The sequence below is a fragment of the Balaenoptera musculus genome, chromosome 3, assembly GCF_009873245.2.
Source record: "Balaenoptera musculus isolate JJ_BM4_2016_0621 chromosome 3, mBalMus1.pri.v3, whole genome shotgun sequence".
Lineage (NCBI taxonomy): Eukaryota > Metazoa > Chordata > Mammalia > Artiodactyla > Balaenopteridae > Balaenoptera > Balaenoptera musculus.
This window is the reverse complement of record NC_045787.1, coordinates 23,572,303-23,592,753: the sequence shown is the minus strand read 5'-3', so window position 1 is coordinate 23,592,753 and position 20,451 is coordinate 23,572,303. Positions and strand designations below refer to the sequence as shown.

At 35.7% G+C, this 20,451-nt stretch overlaps 1 pseudogene; it reads left to right on the top strand.

Annotated features, from left to right (window-relative positions):
* The window catches only part of LOC118892033, a 172,198-nt pseudogene that overhangs the window by 27,998 nt on the left and 123,749 nt on the right, over positions 1-20,451 (top strand).

The window sequence follows — 20,451 nt, the reverse complement described above, 5'->3', positions numbered from 1 at the left end:
TAATCATTTGTTTGCCTCAGTTAATCTTAAAATCTTGTTTGGCAGAGAAGCAATTTTAGGCTTCTGATAATGTTTGGAAGCCTCAAAAACACCAATCACAATAAACATTCCAGTAAGTTCTGAAATTTTTAAGCTATTGTAATCCAGTTAGGTTTTACGGTTATTAAGTTTGGGGATTTCAAAAGTTCCCCATAATGACCATTGATATTCTGAATTGTTTTTGGTCAGGTTGGCCCATTTATTTAGAAAGGCATATGAGGAAGGATCATCGTTTTTAAACATAAAATCAGCCAGAATCCTTGTAGCTGAGGGCACCCTCAAAATACTTCGATAATTGGAATCCCATATCTGAGAGGTTTTTCTCTAGAGTAGAAGAACAGTTTTCCAACAGCTTAATAATTTACAGCTCAAATGGTGCAATTCAATCAGCTTTCAAGCTAATCCCAGCCAATTCTAAGGAAATAGCTTAGTCCAAGAAGAGCCATGCCAAAGACTTTTCAGCCAATTTCCATAGAATGACCCCTATTTCATAGGAATGGGCTGAAGGCTGGGGGTGAAGCAGCCCCTTTTCTTAAAGGAATGGGCCAAAGGTATTTTCAGCCAGCTTTGGTTGAAACAGTCTGATGTCAAAGTCACACCGAAGTACCAAACAAGTACCCATATACAGAAGAAGGCCTTAACCAGAAAGACAAAACCTTAAAATAGATCCTGAAAAAAGCCTGGAGAGCTTCAAATGCAAAGAGCATGTGAGCTTGGATTCAGGAGAAAGAGATGTGCATTCAAACACCGGGGTCAGTGAGAAAAGCAGTGAGCAACAGTGGGCTCAATTGTAGGTATCACACCTATTTGCTCACCAGCCCTGGAGCATTTGTGGGTGTTCACTGGTCCCTGTATGGACCACCAAAATGTTGATCTGAAACAAAGAGACTGCCAGATGTTTCTCCAGCAAAGATAAGTTTATTCAGTATCAGCAGAGAATCACAAGTATCAGCAAGCCATATGCAAGTGCCTGCATGGCAATGGAAGGAGAACTCTTAAAAAGAGAGGAAAAGGAAGTTGGAGGGCTAGAGTAAACAAAGAGTCCATGGCTTTTGATTGGCTGAGTTCTCACCAGGAAAGAAGAGGAGTCTTTCTTCTTGGGCTCTGTGATTGTCTCAGGGTGTGAGAGCTCCCCCCTTTCTGGTCTCCTGACTCTATTTAATTGAGGTTTCTGTTTATCATTTAATTTTTTACAGAGTGCTATACATTTGGAAGGCATGAAGTCTGTATTTTGAGGTTGAAAACATAGTAAATGGATGACTAACACACATGTGTTATATATTATACATTATATGAATATCATATAATATATAATTAATCCTCCCTGGGAAGATCATAATAACAATCTTTCTAAGATTTAAATCATCTAATACTATGTAAAATGAATCCCCTCACTATATATATATATTTTACATATATATAAATATATATAAAATAACTGCTCAAAACTTAACAATTCAAAGTGTTAGCCATCTTATGTTTAAGAGAGGAAATATTTGTATGTAACCCAAGTCAGAAGGCAGGAGGACACCACTTAATAGTTCTGGTTGTGGAGCCACGATGAATGGTTTAGAAATGTCAACTCTACCTCTTACTGCCTAGATATTTCTAAACAAGTCATTTAATCTCTCTGTACTTCAGTTTCTAAGTCTCTGAAATGGGGATAATACTGACTTCTTGTGTGTTAATTCTTTGAAGGCTGCATGAATTAAAGTATGTAAAATCTTTGTTTCTTACACATAATAAATGCTTATAATTAGCTTTACTATATGTCAGGAGGACCTGAAGTGCAGTTATGCAAGATACTACAAATGTTCATTTTTTTGGTTATTTCTAGGGGAATCATACATAAGTTGAAATAATTCTTCTCAAAAATGGAAACTCTAAAAATGAAGGGTTGTGTTTCATGCATGCTATGCTCAGTTTATTTATTTTGTCAAGGTCTTTAAAGAAGATGATGTTGATTTTTAATATAAAATTAGTAACTGATTTGTTTCGTTTGCTCTATTCGACATTGTATTTAGTGTTCTTATTTCCCCTTAAAGTTACTGTATCTGTGTGTCTTTTAACTAACCCGTTTGGTTTTATCATGTGGTCATATTCCCAGTTTGCTCCGTTGTTTTATAGAAGTGCCAAACTGAGTTCATCAAAGGAATAATGAATGCTCCATATGGCATTCATTATTTTGATTTTCAATAAATAGAGTAAATTGCATCCACAGTTTGTTCCTCATTTCACTTTGAAATGAAACAGTTTTTCCAATGATTATTCTGTCTTCTTTATTGACAGTAACTGCTCTCTTACGTGAATGTCAAATAATGGTTCTATTTTATATCCAAAATTGTAAATTTTTATCAAATGCAGGCATCAGGTTATTAAATTTATGATCTTTTTTATGAAAATTGGCATTGATTGAGCAATACAGCAGAGAAAGTACATACTCCCCCTATAGGAGGCAGACTAATGCATTTCCTCACCCCTAGGGTACCCACGTCCTAATCCCAGGAACCTGGGCATATATTCTGTCACATGGCAAAAGGTAATTAAAGTTGCAGGTGGAAATAAATTTGCTGAGCAGTGGACCTTACCATAAGGAGGTTATTCTAGATTATCGGGATGGGCCTAATGTTACCACTAAAAAGTAGAAGAGAAATGCAGAAAGGGAAGTTAGAAGGATGCAATGTGAGAAGGATTCAATCTGCCTTTTTGAATTTGGAAAAGGTGGTGTTGATCCAGGGTGTGAGGGGAACCTCAAGAAGCTGGACGAGAAAAGGGAACAAATTCTCCCCTAGGCCTTGTAGAAAAGAACTCAGTCCTGTCAAGCCCTTGATGTTGCCAGGGGAAACCTGTGTCAGACTTCTGATCTACAGAGCTGTAAGACACTAAATGTGTCTCGTTTTAGGTCACTCTTTGTGGTATTTGTTACAACAGCAATAGAAGACCAACACGGTGCCCATCTTCGGAGGGGTACCCTCCTAGCTGTCTCATAGTCCAAGCAGACTGGGTGCAAATCGAGCCCCTATGACCACAGACAACACTTAATTTTCAGACAGTGTATATGGCCGAGGAAGAATATTTCCTGAGCCTCCATTACAGAAATGTTACGAGTGTGACAACCAGTCTACCGACAGGAGACTGCATACAGCCTTTGAGGCCAATTTTATAAAACCCCAAGCCACTTTTCAGGAAAAAAAAAATGTTAACTTAACATATCACATGAATCTATTTTATATACTTTGATAGTTTTCACAATAATTTTAAATTTTACTCAAATTGTGATAAACACCATACAGTTTTCCATTTTCTGCTTGACAACTTAGAGATAGGGTCCCTAGATCCATTGTTCAAAATGCTGTATATGTATATATAGATATATAGACAGATACAGATTTACATATTTAAATTATATATATAATTTAGCCTTTTGAAGACAGGAAAAAAAGAGGCAACATTTAGGTTTAGTTTTAGAAATATATGGTTATATTCACTTATGAATTCGCCCTACTGAATTGGAATGTGCTTTTTCTTCCTTCCATCCTCTCACAAGAACATTCTTGCTTTGCTTGCCAGCATTTGAAGAGGAATGAAAGAATTAGTTCATAAGGTGTGAAGCAGTAGGAAATTCCTTCCTAAAGTTGTCATGTTATCTTTCTGGCCACCTGGCCTATGTTCTGACATGAGAGAGACCAGTTTAGTTTATTTAAAGCTGAACACATCAGTTCTTCAAGAGAAGGCTAAGAATCTAAAGGAAGTACTTCACTGCTTCACAGACAAGTACTTCACAGACAAGAAATTACTGTGACCTTGACTACATGTTTCATTAATAGTGAACTATTTTCATTTCAAGTGTCTTTTTATATTAAAGCAGCAGGTTGTGTTGAATGTGAAACCATGGAGAGAAAATGTGACATGTTTAAGGACTGTTACTTTTCATTATTGTAACTATTGAGACTATTTGGTTTATTTCCAGAATGACAATGTGGTACGTATTAGAAACGGCAACCTAAAATGTGGCAAACGTGTTTTAAAAAGGTTTACTTTTAAACTTTTTAAAAATATTTTTTTCATCTATCAGATAAAGCACTAGCTTATGAGTAATTATTTAAATTTTTCTCATTTATCTCTTTCCTCTCCCTTAAAGAAGCACTGCTAACCAGCTTCATAATGGATTAGTATATTGCTTCCTGCTGCATTAAAATGTGGCAAGTGGCATGGAATCGACAAATTTAAAATTCTTACAAAATGGGGATAATACAAGCAAGAGTCAACACACATAATTCTTACCATGTGAAGGCACTGTTTTAAGCATTGTTTATGTACTAATTCACTTAATTTTCACAAAAGGTCGGAATATCATGCTTGCATTTTACACAAGACAGGTGAAGTAACTTAACCAGCGTCACATAGTGGATCTGGTAAGCATAACAGTCTTGCTAATAGAGAAATTTTCTTTTTTGTGCTTTTACCAAAGCTTATATTAAAATTAGTTTGGGTCTTTGGTTGTAAATAACAGAATAAATTCAAGAAAGAAAAGGCAAAACAGTAAAAAAATACATATATTTTAAGGGCATAGTAGCATCTCATGGAGCACAAGGATAGGAGGTCCTAAAAAAGACATTGGAACCATGCAATAAGAAGCACTGAGAATCTTTATTTCCACCTTTCATTTCTTATCTTTCTCTTCTGCTGCTTTAGTCTGTCTTCTCTATAGACCAGTCTTTTCTGTTCCCTTATCTTCATGGTCCATAGAAGCTAGCCACCATAACTCTCGTGACCTTTGTCTCTTCATTCCATGACCAATCCATATGAAGCTTGTCCTAATTATATATTCTTATGCTGAGAAATTAGATTGGTCAAACTTAGCTTAGGTACCCATCTCTGTCAAAACAGTTCTACTGTTAATAACTTCATTTTGAAATACCTTGAATATAAGAAGTAGAAGAGAGGCTAGAAAATTCCATAATTTAAGTAACTGGAATCTTCCAATGTAAACTAATATATTTTAATATGCTAATGTATAAATTATATATTGTTAATTCAAACTCATGTGATACCAACGAGAGGCTGATGACCTCTTTCTATGCAAATTATATGACTAGACAAAAGAACATCAAAACTAGAAAAAGAAGCTCTTCTTTGGCTTCCAACTCCCCTCTAACAAACACACACAAAGGCTGTCCACAGATAAACTCAAGAATATGAAGAATATTTATATTGATTATATTAAATTGATATACACTTGATTGATACACATTTTTGTAATGCATTTTGGAATAAATATCGCTAAGTGTGAACAAGCAATTCATTAAAATCCCATGATTCTTTATTCTCTGTTCTTTGGTTATATGGAAAGTCTTGATTTTTTTAAAAAATGAATTCCATTATTACATATATATGATAAAAAATAAGCAGGTGTAATTGGAACAGACCAGTTATGGTACTTCCTCTACACAAGTATCATAAATATTTGAACAGTATCTTCCTGACTAGATACTGTTGGAAGATTACTATGAAAGAACTAAATTCTGCTAAAACATAAATCTTATGGATTTGGGGGCTTGCAACACACTCTAGAAGACTCTCAGTGGCCAAAAATAGTACTAAGCTTATGGGAATGGTAGGGTTCTCTGTGGGGTGGAGGGATTAATTGTGTCAGTACCAGCAGGAGATAAGACCATGGCCATGGGATGGTCCCACGTCAGCAGAAGGAAATGAAAGTTCTCTCTGAGGGAAAGCATCATTAACTTAGGCCCCAGGTTTCCACAGTCAAATATCACACACACACACACACACACACACACAATCACCATGAACAAGAATCTGTGGGGCAAAAAAGCCACAACAGATTTAGACTCTCATGGACTTCAATGTTGACATTTCAAGAAATGAATATAAATTAACTTTAAACTCTATGAAGAGAAAAAGGTAGAATAATGAAAGTGAGCCAGCAACAAGTAAATAAGGGGGAAAAAACCCACAAAGTACTATATGGATTATATTATTTTAAAAAATGAAAAATAAGTAAAATGAAACAATATATTGTTTAACTGTAAACGTGATAAAATATAAAAAGGCCAAGGATGATAAGTTTAAAATTCAGGTTGTTATTACCTCTTGACTGGGAAGGGGGCTATCAGGGATTTGGAATCCTGAAAAGGAAAGTGTTACACGGAGAGTGATAGGGTTCCTTGTAGTAAGTTGCAGTTCTTAAATTGTAGGTTCTCAGGTACTCTTTTATGCTTCAAAACGTATACGCATGCCACAAATATTTTGTATATATACCAAATATTTAAAAATAATAAATAAAACTCTTAAAAAGGAATATATTAATTATATAGGCTAATATAAAATTAAATACTGTTTTATAAACTAACTTTAAACTTTGTACTTTAGATTACACAGGAACACAAGGGCGAAATCGGTGTCTCCCAGCAAGCCGTATATTCCTGAAGGTCCTGAAAATTTCTCTTTCTTCTTCTCCCACTCCTCCTCCTCCCTCTCCTCCTTCTTCTTGGTGGTTACCATGAGAAAAATTTAAGTGTCTGCATTTACTTCAATTTTAAGTTTAAACAATGTAGTATATTCTGCATTACTTCAATGGTTACCTTAGAGCTACATAGTTAATTAAAACTATAATGGCAACATTACAGAATGAATTCAGTAAGTGGATTTATTTTATGTTTGTTAAGTCAATGAATCATTTTACTTTTTAATGGTTTCAGGTTAATGAAAAAGAATGGAGGCCGAGGAAAAACTAAATAAAGTATTCTTGCTAAGCCAAGGTCATGGGACCTCATGGTGTAGTCATTTTAGAGTAGTTTGAATAATAACACTAAAATTGATTCCAGAATGGAATCATCACATACCTAAAACTAGAATAAGTATGTGGAATTCAAAAAACCCATGTTGGTGTGGCAAAATTGTTCTTGTATCTTAAGAGGTGATTTAGTTTCAGCAAAACATTATCTGCTACATTACATCAATTTATTATCTAATTCCTCAATATTTAATGTACTTTAGTAATTTTTTTGGTTTTGTAGTTGTGTAAATAGTATAATAGTTTCTTACTAGTTTCGTGTTTGTGTATATTTAATTGACTTTATGATTAAATAATTTGTCATCACTGAAAGACTTTTTTTTAAATTAAACGTATGAGTAGTTTAACATGGTTGAGATCACCAGATTAAATCTGGAAAAGCTCCGTTAATTTTCAAGAGTGGTGTATTTCTGTTGACTTCTCATTTCAAAATCTGAGGGGCTCATAATTAATAGAATAAAAATGCACAGCTCAAATCCCCATTATAACATACTAAAAGGAAATTAAGCCAATACTATTAGGTAGCGGGCAAGAAGGAAAACATGTTTTATGCTCCTACATTGAACATCGTATAATGTCACTTTTTAAATTTTTTATAAGAAAATTTGGAAGATGTTATATGAACTTCTCATTAGAAAGGTATTATAACTAGTTCTGTAAAATATGACTAATATTTTATATTCTTGCACAGCATTCTAGCTCACTGCATTTAGCCTGTTACATTCAAGATATTCACGTTTATTTTTATGAATTGATGAATGAATGAACAAATGAACAAATAAGTGAACAAATCCTGCAGGAATCTATTTTATATCTTCAACATCCCTCTCTTTCAACAGAAGATGTATTCCAGGATCCTAAGTGTCAGAAACTGATTGTCTCTTTTGGTCTGTGGCCTGATTCTTTCATGCTTCCTTTAATCCCTTCGTGTTTTCTTGCTCAGATGCTTCTTATAAGTGCATCTGGCTATAATTAAGTATCTAAGATGCCTTCTGAAGCCAGTGTTATTTCACTATTATATAATAAAGACTTTAAGTAGAACAGCTTAAGTTTGAGTCTCATGTGCAGTAGATATGACATTCCAAAGATGAATCACCATTTGAAGAATTTACAATGAAAATTTAAAATAATTAAAGTAAGTTGATCTTAGTGTTTTGAATCCTCTTACCTCAAGTATATAAGGGATGAAGAGGAAGAAAGGAGAGAGGGTTTTGGGGGAGAAGATATTGGGAGGAAAATATTTTTGAATAAAAATGTGATGTGATATTCTTTACCTCCCCTCCTCCAGGTAGGATGTGATATTCCTTCCCTCCCCTTCTCCCTCTCTCTGCTTAAACATTCATGGGGGGTGCAGGCTCTCACAGGGATCTGTAGAAAGCTTAACACGTTACGCCTTCATTTGGGAGGCAGGGTGAACTAGGATCTGACTCTCACCTTGGAACTCCTGCAAAAGAAAAAGGACTTAATAGCTCTTCGGAGAGTGATGCTATTTTGGGGTCGACCTACATACACTCCCTGGATACATCCTAACAATGGATGAATGCCTGTAGGGTTCTCTCCTAGCTGATATGAACTGCGTAGTAGAGCAAGCCATCCTGACTTCTGTCCAAGAGCGCCACCTGGAGTCACGGAGGGAATGAAGCAGCAAGAAGCTGAAGACGCATATTCAGAGCTCAGGAAAGAGTGGCAAAGGGCCACCTAGAACAAAGTCAAGAGAAAGGCATGGGGGGAGAGAGGTGGTCTGCAGAGAATGTCAGAAGAACTCAGAAAAGAAACCCTTGCAAAATATGTCAGGAAATTAGAGCTGAATGATGGTTAAAGTAAGAACTGTCCTTACCTTGAAAACAGCATCTAGAAAAGAGGGCAGGGAAGGAATTGTTTGTGAGAGAAGTTTAGATGAATAAATAGAAAAGCCAACTATACCATTTTTAATCTTGAAGACATCCAGCCTGAAAAAGGCTGGTGTTAATATAAAGTCATAAAAGTATGCTATTAAATCAAAATTCCTCGTGGTGATGAATATCTTGGACTAAACATTCTAATTACTGAATTGTGTCTGTGAATAACAATTTAAAGTATCCCTAGAACAAATTTTATCTAAGAGTGGGCAGGGGAACCCTGGCAGTTACCACACTAGGTATATTTTAAAGGGGCAATGGGTGATCAAAGTAAATTTGCATTTTGGATACATCAAAAAGAGTTGTTCAGCCTCCAGGTTACATAAGAAAATGTAAAACTTTTCTTAAAAAGCTAATTCAGTCCTCTAAACTGTCAAAATAAGGGGCTGTGTTCTTTGACAAGGTTGCATTTGGTTTTATTTCTATTTCCTTTATTTCTTTTGGATTTATTGCCCAAATTCTGTGTCTTGACCAAAGCTGAGAGTGAGGGCAAACATCACTATCACAAAAATTCTGTTTCTAAGAATAAATATGAAATTTTAACAAACTTTTGTTATTATCACAACTTACCTTTTAAACATTTTAACAGTTAAGTATTGAAAGCTTAATGTTATAGCAAAGAACAGCAAGTTCCTCACTGTCACCTGCCAGGTTCCTGTTGTAGACATTGTAGTGCACTTTTGAAATATTAGATGCTCATTTTCAGCTAAGGTCAGGGAGAAGCAAGGTTTTTTTTTTCTTTCCTCCTTTATAGTGAGTGTCTGAGGTTGTCTTATCTTCTCTTTAACTTATGGATTTGGAGATATCTTCCATGGTGAGGTGCAGTTTCATTTAAGCAATCAGACAAGTTAAAACTTTATACACTGCTTGCAGAAGAGGCCGTCTGAATACGTTTCCAAACAGAATTAAGGCTGTCACTTTCAGTTGTTTGCTTTAAATTTCTTTTACATTTGCTCCACTTGCTGCTTTAAAAAATCACCTGAGTACTCAGTCATAGGTGTATAAATTTGGCAATGGTCCCATTTAATTGTTTATCAAGAAAACAAAATCATCTGGATTTTCATCTGCTTTTCTGCTTTCATTGCACACCCATTAAATTTAACATCTTTCCTACAAAAGATATAGATGAGGTCTTTACAATATGTCTCATGAAAGAAGTGCACATATTTTGGAGATATATCAATATCATATTTCATCAGCAGCTACCAGCAGTTGAATGACTTCTTGTATAAGTGGGCATCAGTTGTTATTGAGCTCTGCTGTGTTAGTATTGCTGTTTGCAAAGTAACATATTTAAGATTTCTATTGCTCAAGCAGTCTTTTCACACTGTAATAGCAGCTATTACATCTTGTTTGAACATTTTATGTAAATATGACAAGATACTTACAAAATGTTTTCCATGTCATTAGGTTTACTTAGGGCTAAGGAATATGAGGAAGATAGATTGGTTACCAGCTGGCTTACAAACAGTATTTTTACTTTCTCTTTTGCTGTGATATAATTGTTTTATGAACACATAACTGCAGCATGTAAACAAAACAACATATATGCTTTTGATACTTGGATTTATCTTTATCATATTTATCTCATTGTGACAGGAAACTGATTTTCCATTCTATAAATATTTTTTCAATCATATTGCCATGTTGTTAGTTGAGTAACATCCTGAAATCTCTCATCAAGCAAGTAAACAGAAACTCAAGTCAATCGTAAATTGATGACACTTTCTACATAAAAATTCATTCTACATTTCATAATATCTGATGTGTTATAAATTTAAATAGCACAGTTTATTATATAACTAATGTTAGGTAAGAATTTTTGTGCTACTGCAGTAATTTGAAGAAAATATCGTGGTAGCACAGGGGAACCAGGAACAAAAAATGCACTGGTGATGGAAAACTTTTGAGGGAGGAGATATTTTAATTTGGTCAAGAAGAATGAGTAAGAGTTTTCCAGACTAAAAGCTATAAAATGATTTGGCTCTGCCCTTCCTCCCTCTTTCCCTCCTTTTTTTCCCTTCATTCTTTTTATAAACTGTACCACTGGTTTGGGTTTTCCAAAGTTTCCAGATGTCTATGAATAACTAGAGATTATTCCTTCATGATAGGAGTATGTGTTATGAATATCAGGCATAGTGTCTTAAAAAGAACATTGAGTATTCTCATTTCTTTTCATGGACTGTTTGTAAAAGAATCGATTTTAAAAAAATTTACTACACATGGTTATTTATATTTCACGATTAAAATGATCGTCTCTGGTGACTGTCAAATTGTGTCCAAATCCTGGTCTCACTACATATCAGTTACGTGATCTTATGCTATTTTCATTTTGTTAACAGTGGAAAATAATGGCATTTACTTGATAGAGTTATTGTGAAGCTAGCCCTCGTCCCTGCTGTCGTGAAGAAGCAGGAGGCCAAGAAGGTGGTAAATCCCCTGTTTGAGGAAAGGCCCAAGAATTTTGTCACTGGGCAGGACATCCAACCCAAAAGGCACTTCACCTATTTGTGAAATGGCCAAGCTGCATTGAACTGCAGTGGCAAAGGGCTGTCCTCTCTAACCGTTGAAAGTGCCTCCTGCAGTTAACCAGTTCACCCAGTTAACCAAGCCTTGGACAGCCAAACAGCTACACAGCTGCTAAAGCTGGCCCACAAGTACAGGTCAGACAGAAAGCAAGAGATTGTTGGCTCCACCTGAGAAAAAAGCTGCCAGTAAAGGGAATGTCCCCACTAAGAGGCCACCTGTTCTTCGAGCAGGGGTTAATACTGTCCCCACCTTGGTGGAGAACAAGAAGGCTCAATTGGTAGTGACTGCACATGATTTGGATCCCGTTGGGCTGGTTATCTTCCTCCCTGTCCTGTATCTTAAAGTGGGCGTTTCCTACTGCGTTATCAAGGGCAAGGCCAGGCTGGGGCATCTCGTCCACAGCAAGACCTATACCACCATCGCCTTCACACAAGTTAACTGAGAAGACAAAGGATCTCTGGCTAAGCAGGTGGAAGCTATCAGGACCAGTTACAGTGACAGATATGATGAGGTCCGCTGTCACTGGGGGAGGCAACGTCCTGGGTCTGAAATTGGTGGCTCGCGTTGCCAAGCTGGAAAAGGCAAAAGGCAAGGAACTGGCCACCAAACTGGGCTTAATGTATACTGTTGAGTTTTCTGTACATAAAATACGAATTCTCCTTCAGCCTGTATTAATTGAGGAAAAAAGAAAAAAAACTAGCATAGAGTATTTCCATTAACACGTATGGCTTACACATGTTAAAATAATCCATTGATTTCTTTTATAAATTTATTTATTTGTTTTTGGCTGCGCTGGGTCTTCGTTGCTGCGCGCGGGCTTTCTCTAGTTGCGGTGAGCGGGGCTACTCTTTGTTGCGGTGTGTGGGCTTCTTATTGCGGTGGCTTCTCTTGTTGCAGAGCACAGGTCTAGGTGCATGGGCTTCAGTAGTTGTGGCACAGGGGCTCAGTAGTTGTGGCTCGCGGGCTCTAGAGCGCAGGCTTAGTAGTTGTGGTGCACTGACTTAGTTGCTCCGTGGCATGTGGGATCTTCCCGGACCAGGGCTTGAACCCGTGTCCCTTGCATTGGCAGGCAGATTCTTAACCACTGTGCCACTAGGGAAGTCCCAAAAAATAATCCATTGATTTCTAACTTTTGTGTATAGGCTATTTTTGATATTCACTTCCCTGGTTCTTCATTTTAGATCAAGAATTATACCTTTCTCCGTTTTATCTTTCTCACATGTTCTTTTTTTTTTTTTAAGACTTAAAAAAAATAATGAATTTATTTATTTATTTAGTTTATTTTTGGTTGTGTTGGGTCTTCATTTGCTGCACGTGGGCTTTCTCTAGTTGCAGAGAGCAGGGGCTACTCTTCGTTGGCGGTGCGCAGGCTTCTCTTGTTGTGTTGGCTTCTCTTGTGGAGCACCGGCTCTAGGCGCACAGGCTTCTGTAGTTGTGGCTCGTGGGCTCTAGAGCGCAGGCTCAGTAGTTGTGGCGCATGGGCAGTAGTTGCTCCGTGACATGTGGGATCTTCCCGGACCAGGGCTCAAACCCGTGTCCCCTGCATTGTCAGGTGGATTCCTAACCGCCGTGCCTCTCACATATTCTTTACAAAAGCTTACACTGTGCTTTTCAATATCATTTCAAGAAAGTACTTATTTCTCAACAGTCATTCAGTATGCAGAGATGCAGTAGACTCTTGACTCTAAACCTGTAATTTGTCTGCATTTTAAAAATACTAGAGGCTAATATTTTTCCTTTCAATAAAACCAATGTCACCTTGTTTTTCTATAGAACCATTAAAAGGTCTCTATCAGCATCTTTACCAAAGGTGCTTCCCTGTCCTTGTAATTTGTGCTTCAAATACTTTGCTGACTGTGCGTTCACCCAGATGATATTTTGAGTCCCACTTCTAGTAGATCTTTGTCCTTTGCACTAGGTGTAAATCTGTTTTGCCCTTAAACATAAAACATTTGGGAAATGTTAATTCCAAACACTCCTTGCCACTGTTCTCTTTCACACTTCCATTGCATTGTGCCTTTAGAAACGGGAAGAGTTGAATATATGTGTGTGTGTGTGTGTGTGTGTGTATACATATATATATATGAATGTAGATAAATTAACTCTACAGGTTTTTAAGAAATTTATATTTAATGAGAAAGAGAAAGAAAGAGACAAAAAATTAATTCAAGAAGCTCATACCATTACATGTCATGCTGTAGAGCGGTGATAAATGCTATGGGGATATAGGAAGCAGAGAGGACAGTAAGTAGTGACAGAGAGTTGCTATTTTTCACTAGAACTGACAAAGTACTCCTCTCAGATGAAGTCACTTTTAAATAAAACCTTGATGAAAAGGAGGGAATAGCTACGTGACTGTTTGAGGCTCCAGCATTCCAGGTAGAGGGAACAACAAGTACAAGTTCTTGAGGTAGGAGCATGATTAGGAGAGTGTTCAAAAAATATAAGGAGAATAATATGGCTGGAACTTAGTAACTAATAAAGATGATAGCAGTTTAAGTCTTAATGTCAGCCAGGTGGAGAAGGTGTGAGAGGCAGTTCTTCCTGAATGTATTGAATTGAGCACCTCTGCTTTTGACAAATGTGTGTGTGTATATAAAATAAGGGATTGAAATATGACACCCCAAAATATGCCCCTTATTTTGAGCTGAAGGCATTTGAAGTTCAACAGATGGGAAAGAAGCCTTCCCAGAGTTTCCCTTATCTGACTAAACCTTTGAGATATGAGGATTGCCATATATCCCCTCTCCTGGGAAGTTTCAAGACCACAGTGAAGAGGAAAAGTTGGCATTGAAATGGACCAGCAAGAACATTACTCCATTAATTTCCCCCATATGTTTGCCTTCCCACAGTTTGCCACATTGGAAGCCTAAAGTCTTTTCTTTTGTCTGTCACTTCTCTACACATTTATCGTTAACATTCTAGATAAGCTAAATTTCTAACCATTCCTTTGAGTTACTCATCACTGAGTTTCTCCTGCAAGGATGCACACTACACTCGATAGTAAACTCCATTTGTTTTTTCTCTTGTTAATCTGTCTTTTGTGAGTCTAATTCACAGGGCCCCAGCCAGAGAAACTAGGAGGGTGGAGGAAAAAGTTTTTTTTTCCTTCTCTACATTTTTTGCCATCTTTAAATGAAAACCATAGATTGTTTAACCAATGTATGCATAATGTTTTTAAAGGTAATATACTATCCTAACAGTAATATGAAGGAAAAATAAATATAAAGTAACCTATAAAAGTATGCATTTCAATACAAAGGCACAACTATATGACACAGTAAAGCTGCTAGATGCTTGCCCTCATATGTAGAATTACTGTGACCCTTGCAGCTATGCCTGTAGTCTGTATTGGCAACTCAACACTACAGACACTTTGGGTTACGGCTTTGTGATTGCTCAAAAAAGTGAACAGTGCTTGCTTGGCAAAGTTTTGATGAAAACACAGTCCTAACTTCACCTGATTTGCATAATTTTTGTCTTCTCTGAATGGGAAAGTAATTTACATTTAAAGTGGTGTTTGGGTCTAAGCCAGACAATAAAAAATACTGAAACATGAAGAGCAATTCTTTGTTGTGTGGTATTGTCTTTGAATTTCAGAACTCCTGCTCTCTTGCCTTACCAAATACAGTGTGTCACAGTCAGTGGGATACACAAAGCACTTCGAAAAATTTCCAAAATTCTCCGTTGCATCTTGAGAAAGATCTTAGTCTTAGTCTATTCTAAGTGTAATGGGAAACTGTTGTAGTCTTTTGAAGAAAAATGACATGATCAGATTTATATTTTAATAGAATCATTCTGTTGATTAAATGTTAAGCTTTAGGACATGAGAATTAAAAATCACAAACAAATCGAATATTTTATATACTTCTTGTTAGTTTGTTTTGTTTTTCTTTTTATTTTACCCTCAATATTTCAGAATAAGATATTTTAGGGAAAATACTGAATTCATTTAAAACAAAAACATTTTACCAGTTGTTCTGTTTATAATACCTAGTTATCAAGTTTAAACATTATTGTAGGGAACTTCAGTTTGACAAAGTTCAAGGATGGAGGCAATTGGGAAAACAGTCCAAAACTGCAGATTTGGAGTTGATATTTTTGAGTTCTAATAGTGTCTGTATTATTAACTGCTATGTGAAAGTGGGCAGCAGCTTCTCCACACTTATACATATAAATCTAAAATTGTGTTCTACCTCTTAATGACCCCACATTATAATTAACAGTGTATTTTGGGGGTAAGTAATTTCCTTTTTCATTGCAAGAGAATACATAATCCAGCAATGAACCAAAATAATGGGGATCATTTTGGCTTAAAAATGACTTTCTGTTTATCCTTCTCTCTCTGACTGCTTATATCTCCTGATAGAAGCTTTTCCACGCCATAATTCATCCTGACCAGGGTAGCCAGGAAGACTACTCAAATCAAAGAGATATGTGGTCCCAGTGGAGACAGCACTTCTCTAATATCATACTCGGTTGATTCAGAAAACGGTTGTTTAAGAGAGGTGTTTTTTCCTAGGCCCAATTCATCAAATATGTCAGAAAACTTTTCACACTAAAAACCTGTGCTTAGCAATAAATCACTCAATAGTATCTTAAGAGAGGAAAACAAAAGCTGCATTAGTTGTTTCAACAGTTAAATCAGGAAGGACACACCAATTTAGGAATTTTAACAGTCAAATCTTATATATGAACAATCTGCTAAGGTCACCATCAAGTTTATCATTAATGCTGTATATGAAAGCATTTGATTTGATGTTGATGTCCAAATATTAACATATAGTATGAAGATTAGTAAAAATGTGGGTCCAGGATCAAACAGCAATTGCATATATAGTGTTAAGGGATGTGTGGTATTTCATTTAAAAGTGGGGACTTTGGAGGTTGGCTATCTAGGTTTAAATGTTAGCTCTACCACTAACCAGATGTGTTACCTCAAGCAAGTTATTTTTCTTTTCTAAACCTCAGTTTCCCTATCTGTAAAGGGATTTCGAACTACATGTTTGTTGTGAGAACAAGATAACCCATGCACTTAAAATATATTTGGTGAACAGGAACTCATAGATAAAGATTTGGCACTACTGCTATAATTTAGAAGATTAGGTGTACTAGATATTTATGTTTCGCTTTAAGAAAGAGGAACAAAATTTTGACACAGGATGAGTGGGGGTATATAAGTATTTGCTACATGGTGCTGAAAAGATATATTTTTCCTGTTGTATAACTGTGATGCTTAAATAAGTTTTTCTTTCTGTTTTAAAGTGGAAGAGCTCACATCTGAACTTAAATTTCTCTCTGCAGAATAGGCAGCTTTTATGGTCACAGCAGGGATTAAGGACCAGATGTATTTGTTGACAGCACATAGATTCTTAAATACACTTGCATACATGGCTCCAGTTCATGCCCTTTTATGAATTTCCTAATTGGTCATTGTTAATTTGGTGGCAACAATTAATTCTAAGAAAGTCCTAGAATGGAAATGAGGAGATAAGAAAAAATTACCATTAAAAGCAAAGGAAGTTAGAGTATGGAGATTATTTAGAAAACAGAAAACCTCTGCTTTCACTGAAGCCATTTAAACAAATTTACCCAAATTAGGATATTTTACTAAATAATACAAATAACTGCTTCCATTTTAAACTTCAATTTTAATAGACATCTTTGGTAGAACACATTAAAATTTCCATAGAAGGTAGAATAAAGAAAGAAGTTATAGACATTTCCTGGTAGGTGAGACAAAATCTTATTCTACATCTAAACATTAACAAATAGGCATTAAAGTTTTTCTTAAAAAAAGAGAGAGGTAGGGAAAAAGCTAAAATAATCCAAGATACTTTACTAAAGTTGACAAACTGTAAAGAAACATACAAAAGACAAGAACATTGCAGAATATTTATCATATCTTAAAAGATTTTAGTAATACTGTTTTCATGGTCCTTGAGAAACAAAGGCAAAGAAGATATGGCTCCTGGCTTTAAGTTTAATGTGTTGGGAAGCAAATGAAGAGTTACAAGAACATTGATGAGAATTAAACTGCAGGTATTTATTTATACAGTGCTGAAGGACTAAAATTAATCAGCAAAGAGTTTGATGGGAAATAGGAACTAATGAAGGGATGAAGTGAGGGAAAGAAACATTTAAATTGAATTTTGAAGATGCACAGTAGTTACTCAGGATCCTCCAGGATACCTGGGTTATAAGCAGAGAAAACAGAAAAAAAAAATATTTGCAAGTTTGCAGTGACACTTGGGAAGTTGTAATAGTCTGAAATGAATAGAAGGTACATTCAATGGAGTGCAATGGCCAGAGGATGATAAAAAAGGAAAACGTGAATATACCTGGCCTTCACGTTTCTTACAAAGAGACATTAGAACTCTAGTGCCACAATGCTGAAAACTGTTTTCCAGGGCAATGTTTTTCCACTTCCTCATGAAAAATCTTCCCTTAAAGCATTTTACTAACCGCCCTTCCCAAGCATTGCTCAACCGAAGCCCCATCAATAGAAGACAGCTTATTGCATTTTTTAAAGGTGAGTCAGCATGTAGTTCCTTGGGAGGGATATTTACTGCCTTCAATCACTGGAAAGTATAAAAAGCTGATAGATACTTCTTTACTGAAGTCCATTTTGATAGGCAAAGACATATAAAAGATGCTAGAGATGAGGACATTTCCAGCAAGAGAATGAAACAACTACTGTGAGTAAGGAGAGGAAGTCTCACTTTTTCTGTTTGGTCTCTGGTGCTTATCGTGTTCCTCAGTAAAGCTGAGAAGAGAATCTGCCTTTTTATTTCTTTATTTTTGTTCATTCACACAGTTTTTCTGGAAAATTTAAGCTAAACCTTATTTATAAAGTTAAATGTCATCCAACATCATGGTAGAAAGACATATCAAAAAATAAAAATAAAGTAAAATTATATGTCAAAATAAATGGTGTTGTCTTTGCAGACTCATGTTAGCCTATGAATGCAGGAAAATCAAAACCTGCTATTACATTAGTAGAACTATAAAAACACTAAGTATTCATCCAGCTGAAGTTTGGGGGGAGGGGAGGACCAGAGGAGGATATGAGGACTAGAGTATTACTTTTTATGGTTGTTAACTCCTCTGTTTTATGTTATTTGTCCGTCAGGTGTTTAAGAAGTTATTGTGCTTCTGTTGTTCGATATCTATACTGTAACTTTTTGCTGTTTTTTTCTCTGAATGATGTTCTCATCTGTTAGTGCAGATAGAGTTGTCAGCAGCGATAGTAGCAGAAGGAATCACCATGATGTTCTGGAAGCGTTTGTAAAGACAGAAGGGTCTGAGAGTCTCAGGAGGGCTGAGGACTCTCTCTTCAGTTACCATTTACCCAGACATGTACTTGGCAATATTGATTAGGTGCTTGCTATTTATCCTGTGACTTAATTTAGGCAAGGGTATGCAAACCTGAATGAAACAGAGTCCAAAGCTCCAGCGGCGGCTCCACCACGAGTCAGTTCATGCATACACCAAGGTTGCTAAGGCCACAGTCCTGCCCTCCTCTCCCTTGTTATTAGTGTTGGTAATTAATTTGAACAAGCCCCTCACCTCCACTTCAGAGTAAATGGGACGAAGGGAAGTACTGAATATGAAAGTGAAGGTGACATTAGGGTACTGCCAAACCAAATGAGTTCCCTATAAATTCATGTTTCTTTGAGAAAGATACTTACCTTTGGTGGTGTCATATTCAAGTGTTTCTATTGCTAAGAATCTAAAAATCAGTGTAGACCATGGTGCAGTACTAATGGCTTTAAAGCAAAGTTTTGAGATATCTAAAATCAGATGAAGAAGATCGGCTAGGATTGATAATTTTATTTGTCTGAAGATAACTGCTCTCTGTATATGCTCTGCCTTAAAATTAAGCCCACACATGTGCATATTATATTTTCCACAACATATAATATTAAAGTATTTCTTTTATATTTTGGAATGTAAAAATTAAGTGGGTATGCCAGATATATAAATGTATTCCAAGGCAAAGTACATGCAATAGTGCATAAAATAAATGGGCTCCAAAAATTCTATTAATGTAAATATATGATCAGTATAGTCTTTAAATATAATATCTGATATTTCTTTAAGATATTTGAGGTAACTTGGCCTGCCTTGTGAAAATAATCCACTTGCAAAAACTATTCTATGTGTTACCAAATGTCAAATGTTTAAAAGGAAGTATCTGCCTAGTTTATTAAAAGTCAATTAAGTAAACTTATGCTTAACTTTCTATTAATACGTCAGTGAAGCTGCACTGCATAAGGGACAGAGGATTTTATCACCCTGGTAGAAGTGGGAACCTGAAAGCTATTGAGCACTATAGATTTGCCAATGTATCATAATTATAGAAACACCTGTGTTAAATAACTCTGAGTTGATCCACTCTAAAAATATAGAGTGCTTAATAGTCCTGAGAAGCAAACTCACTGCCAACAAGCCACAGGTGTTCACCACGGGAAGCCATAAAAAATGTGAAGATGAAGGATGTGATGACATTTCCCAACTCATAATATATATATCTGGAAATGAACTTATGCATCTATAATTGAGTTGGTTTTTAAAAATTGTTAATGTGGCATTTAGGTTATTTTTTAAAATATAAAGCCATAAAATTTCCAAAATGTGCCTAATATATTAGTTTATAAAATTGGATGCAAAGGGATAAAATCAAGCTAGAATCAAAGGTTTAATTTTAAAAACTTTTTTTCTTATTAGTGGTAGCACTTGAATTGCCTGTTTCCTATATTGAATCTAAAGTTTATGCAGATAAGTAATTATGTGAATGAATCTTCATTATAATAAAACACAGCTTTTTGAATTTTATAAATTCAAGTAACAGCCTTCAGATAGACTATTTGCTGCAATAAAAATTTATAATCATGTTTCACCTAAGATTTTGTTATTGTTCATATAAAAAGTTGTAACTACAGGGAGCCATGATCAAATTGCTCCATATTTCTTTAACATGTACACTAATATTTCTAGTGAATTCCATTCAGCATAAAAATAATACTTAGTAATGCATTTTGCAAGCTTTATTAATGCCTTCCAGACATTCATGTTTGTTAACTGAACACATTTGATTATCCATACTGATGGACGACTACAGAAGCATGGATAACTAAAAATAGTAGGTAATTCAGAAAATGCTGT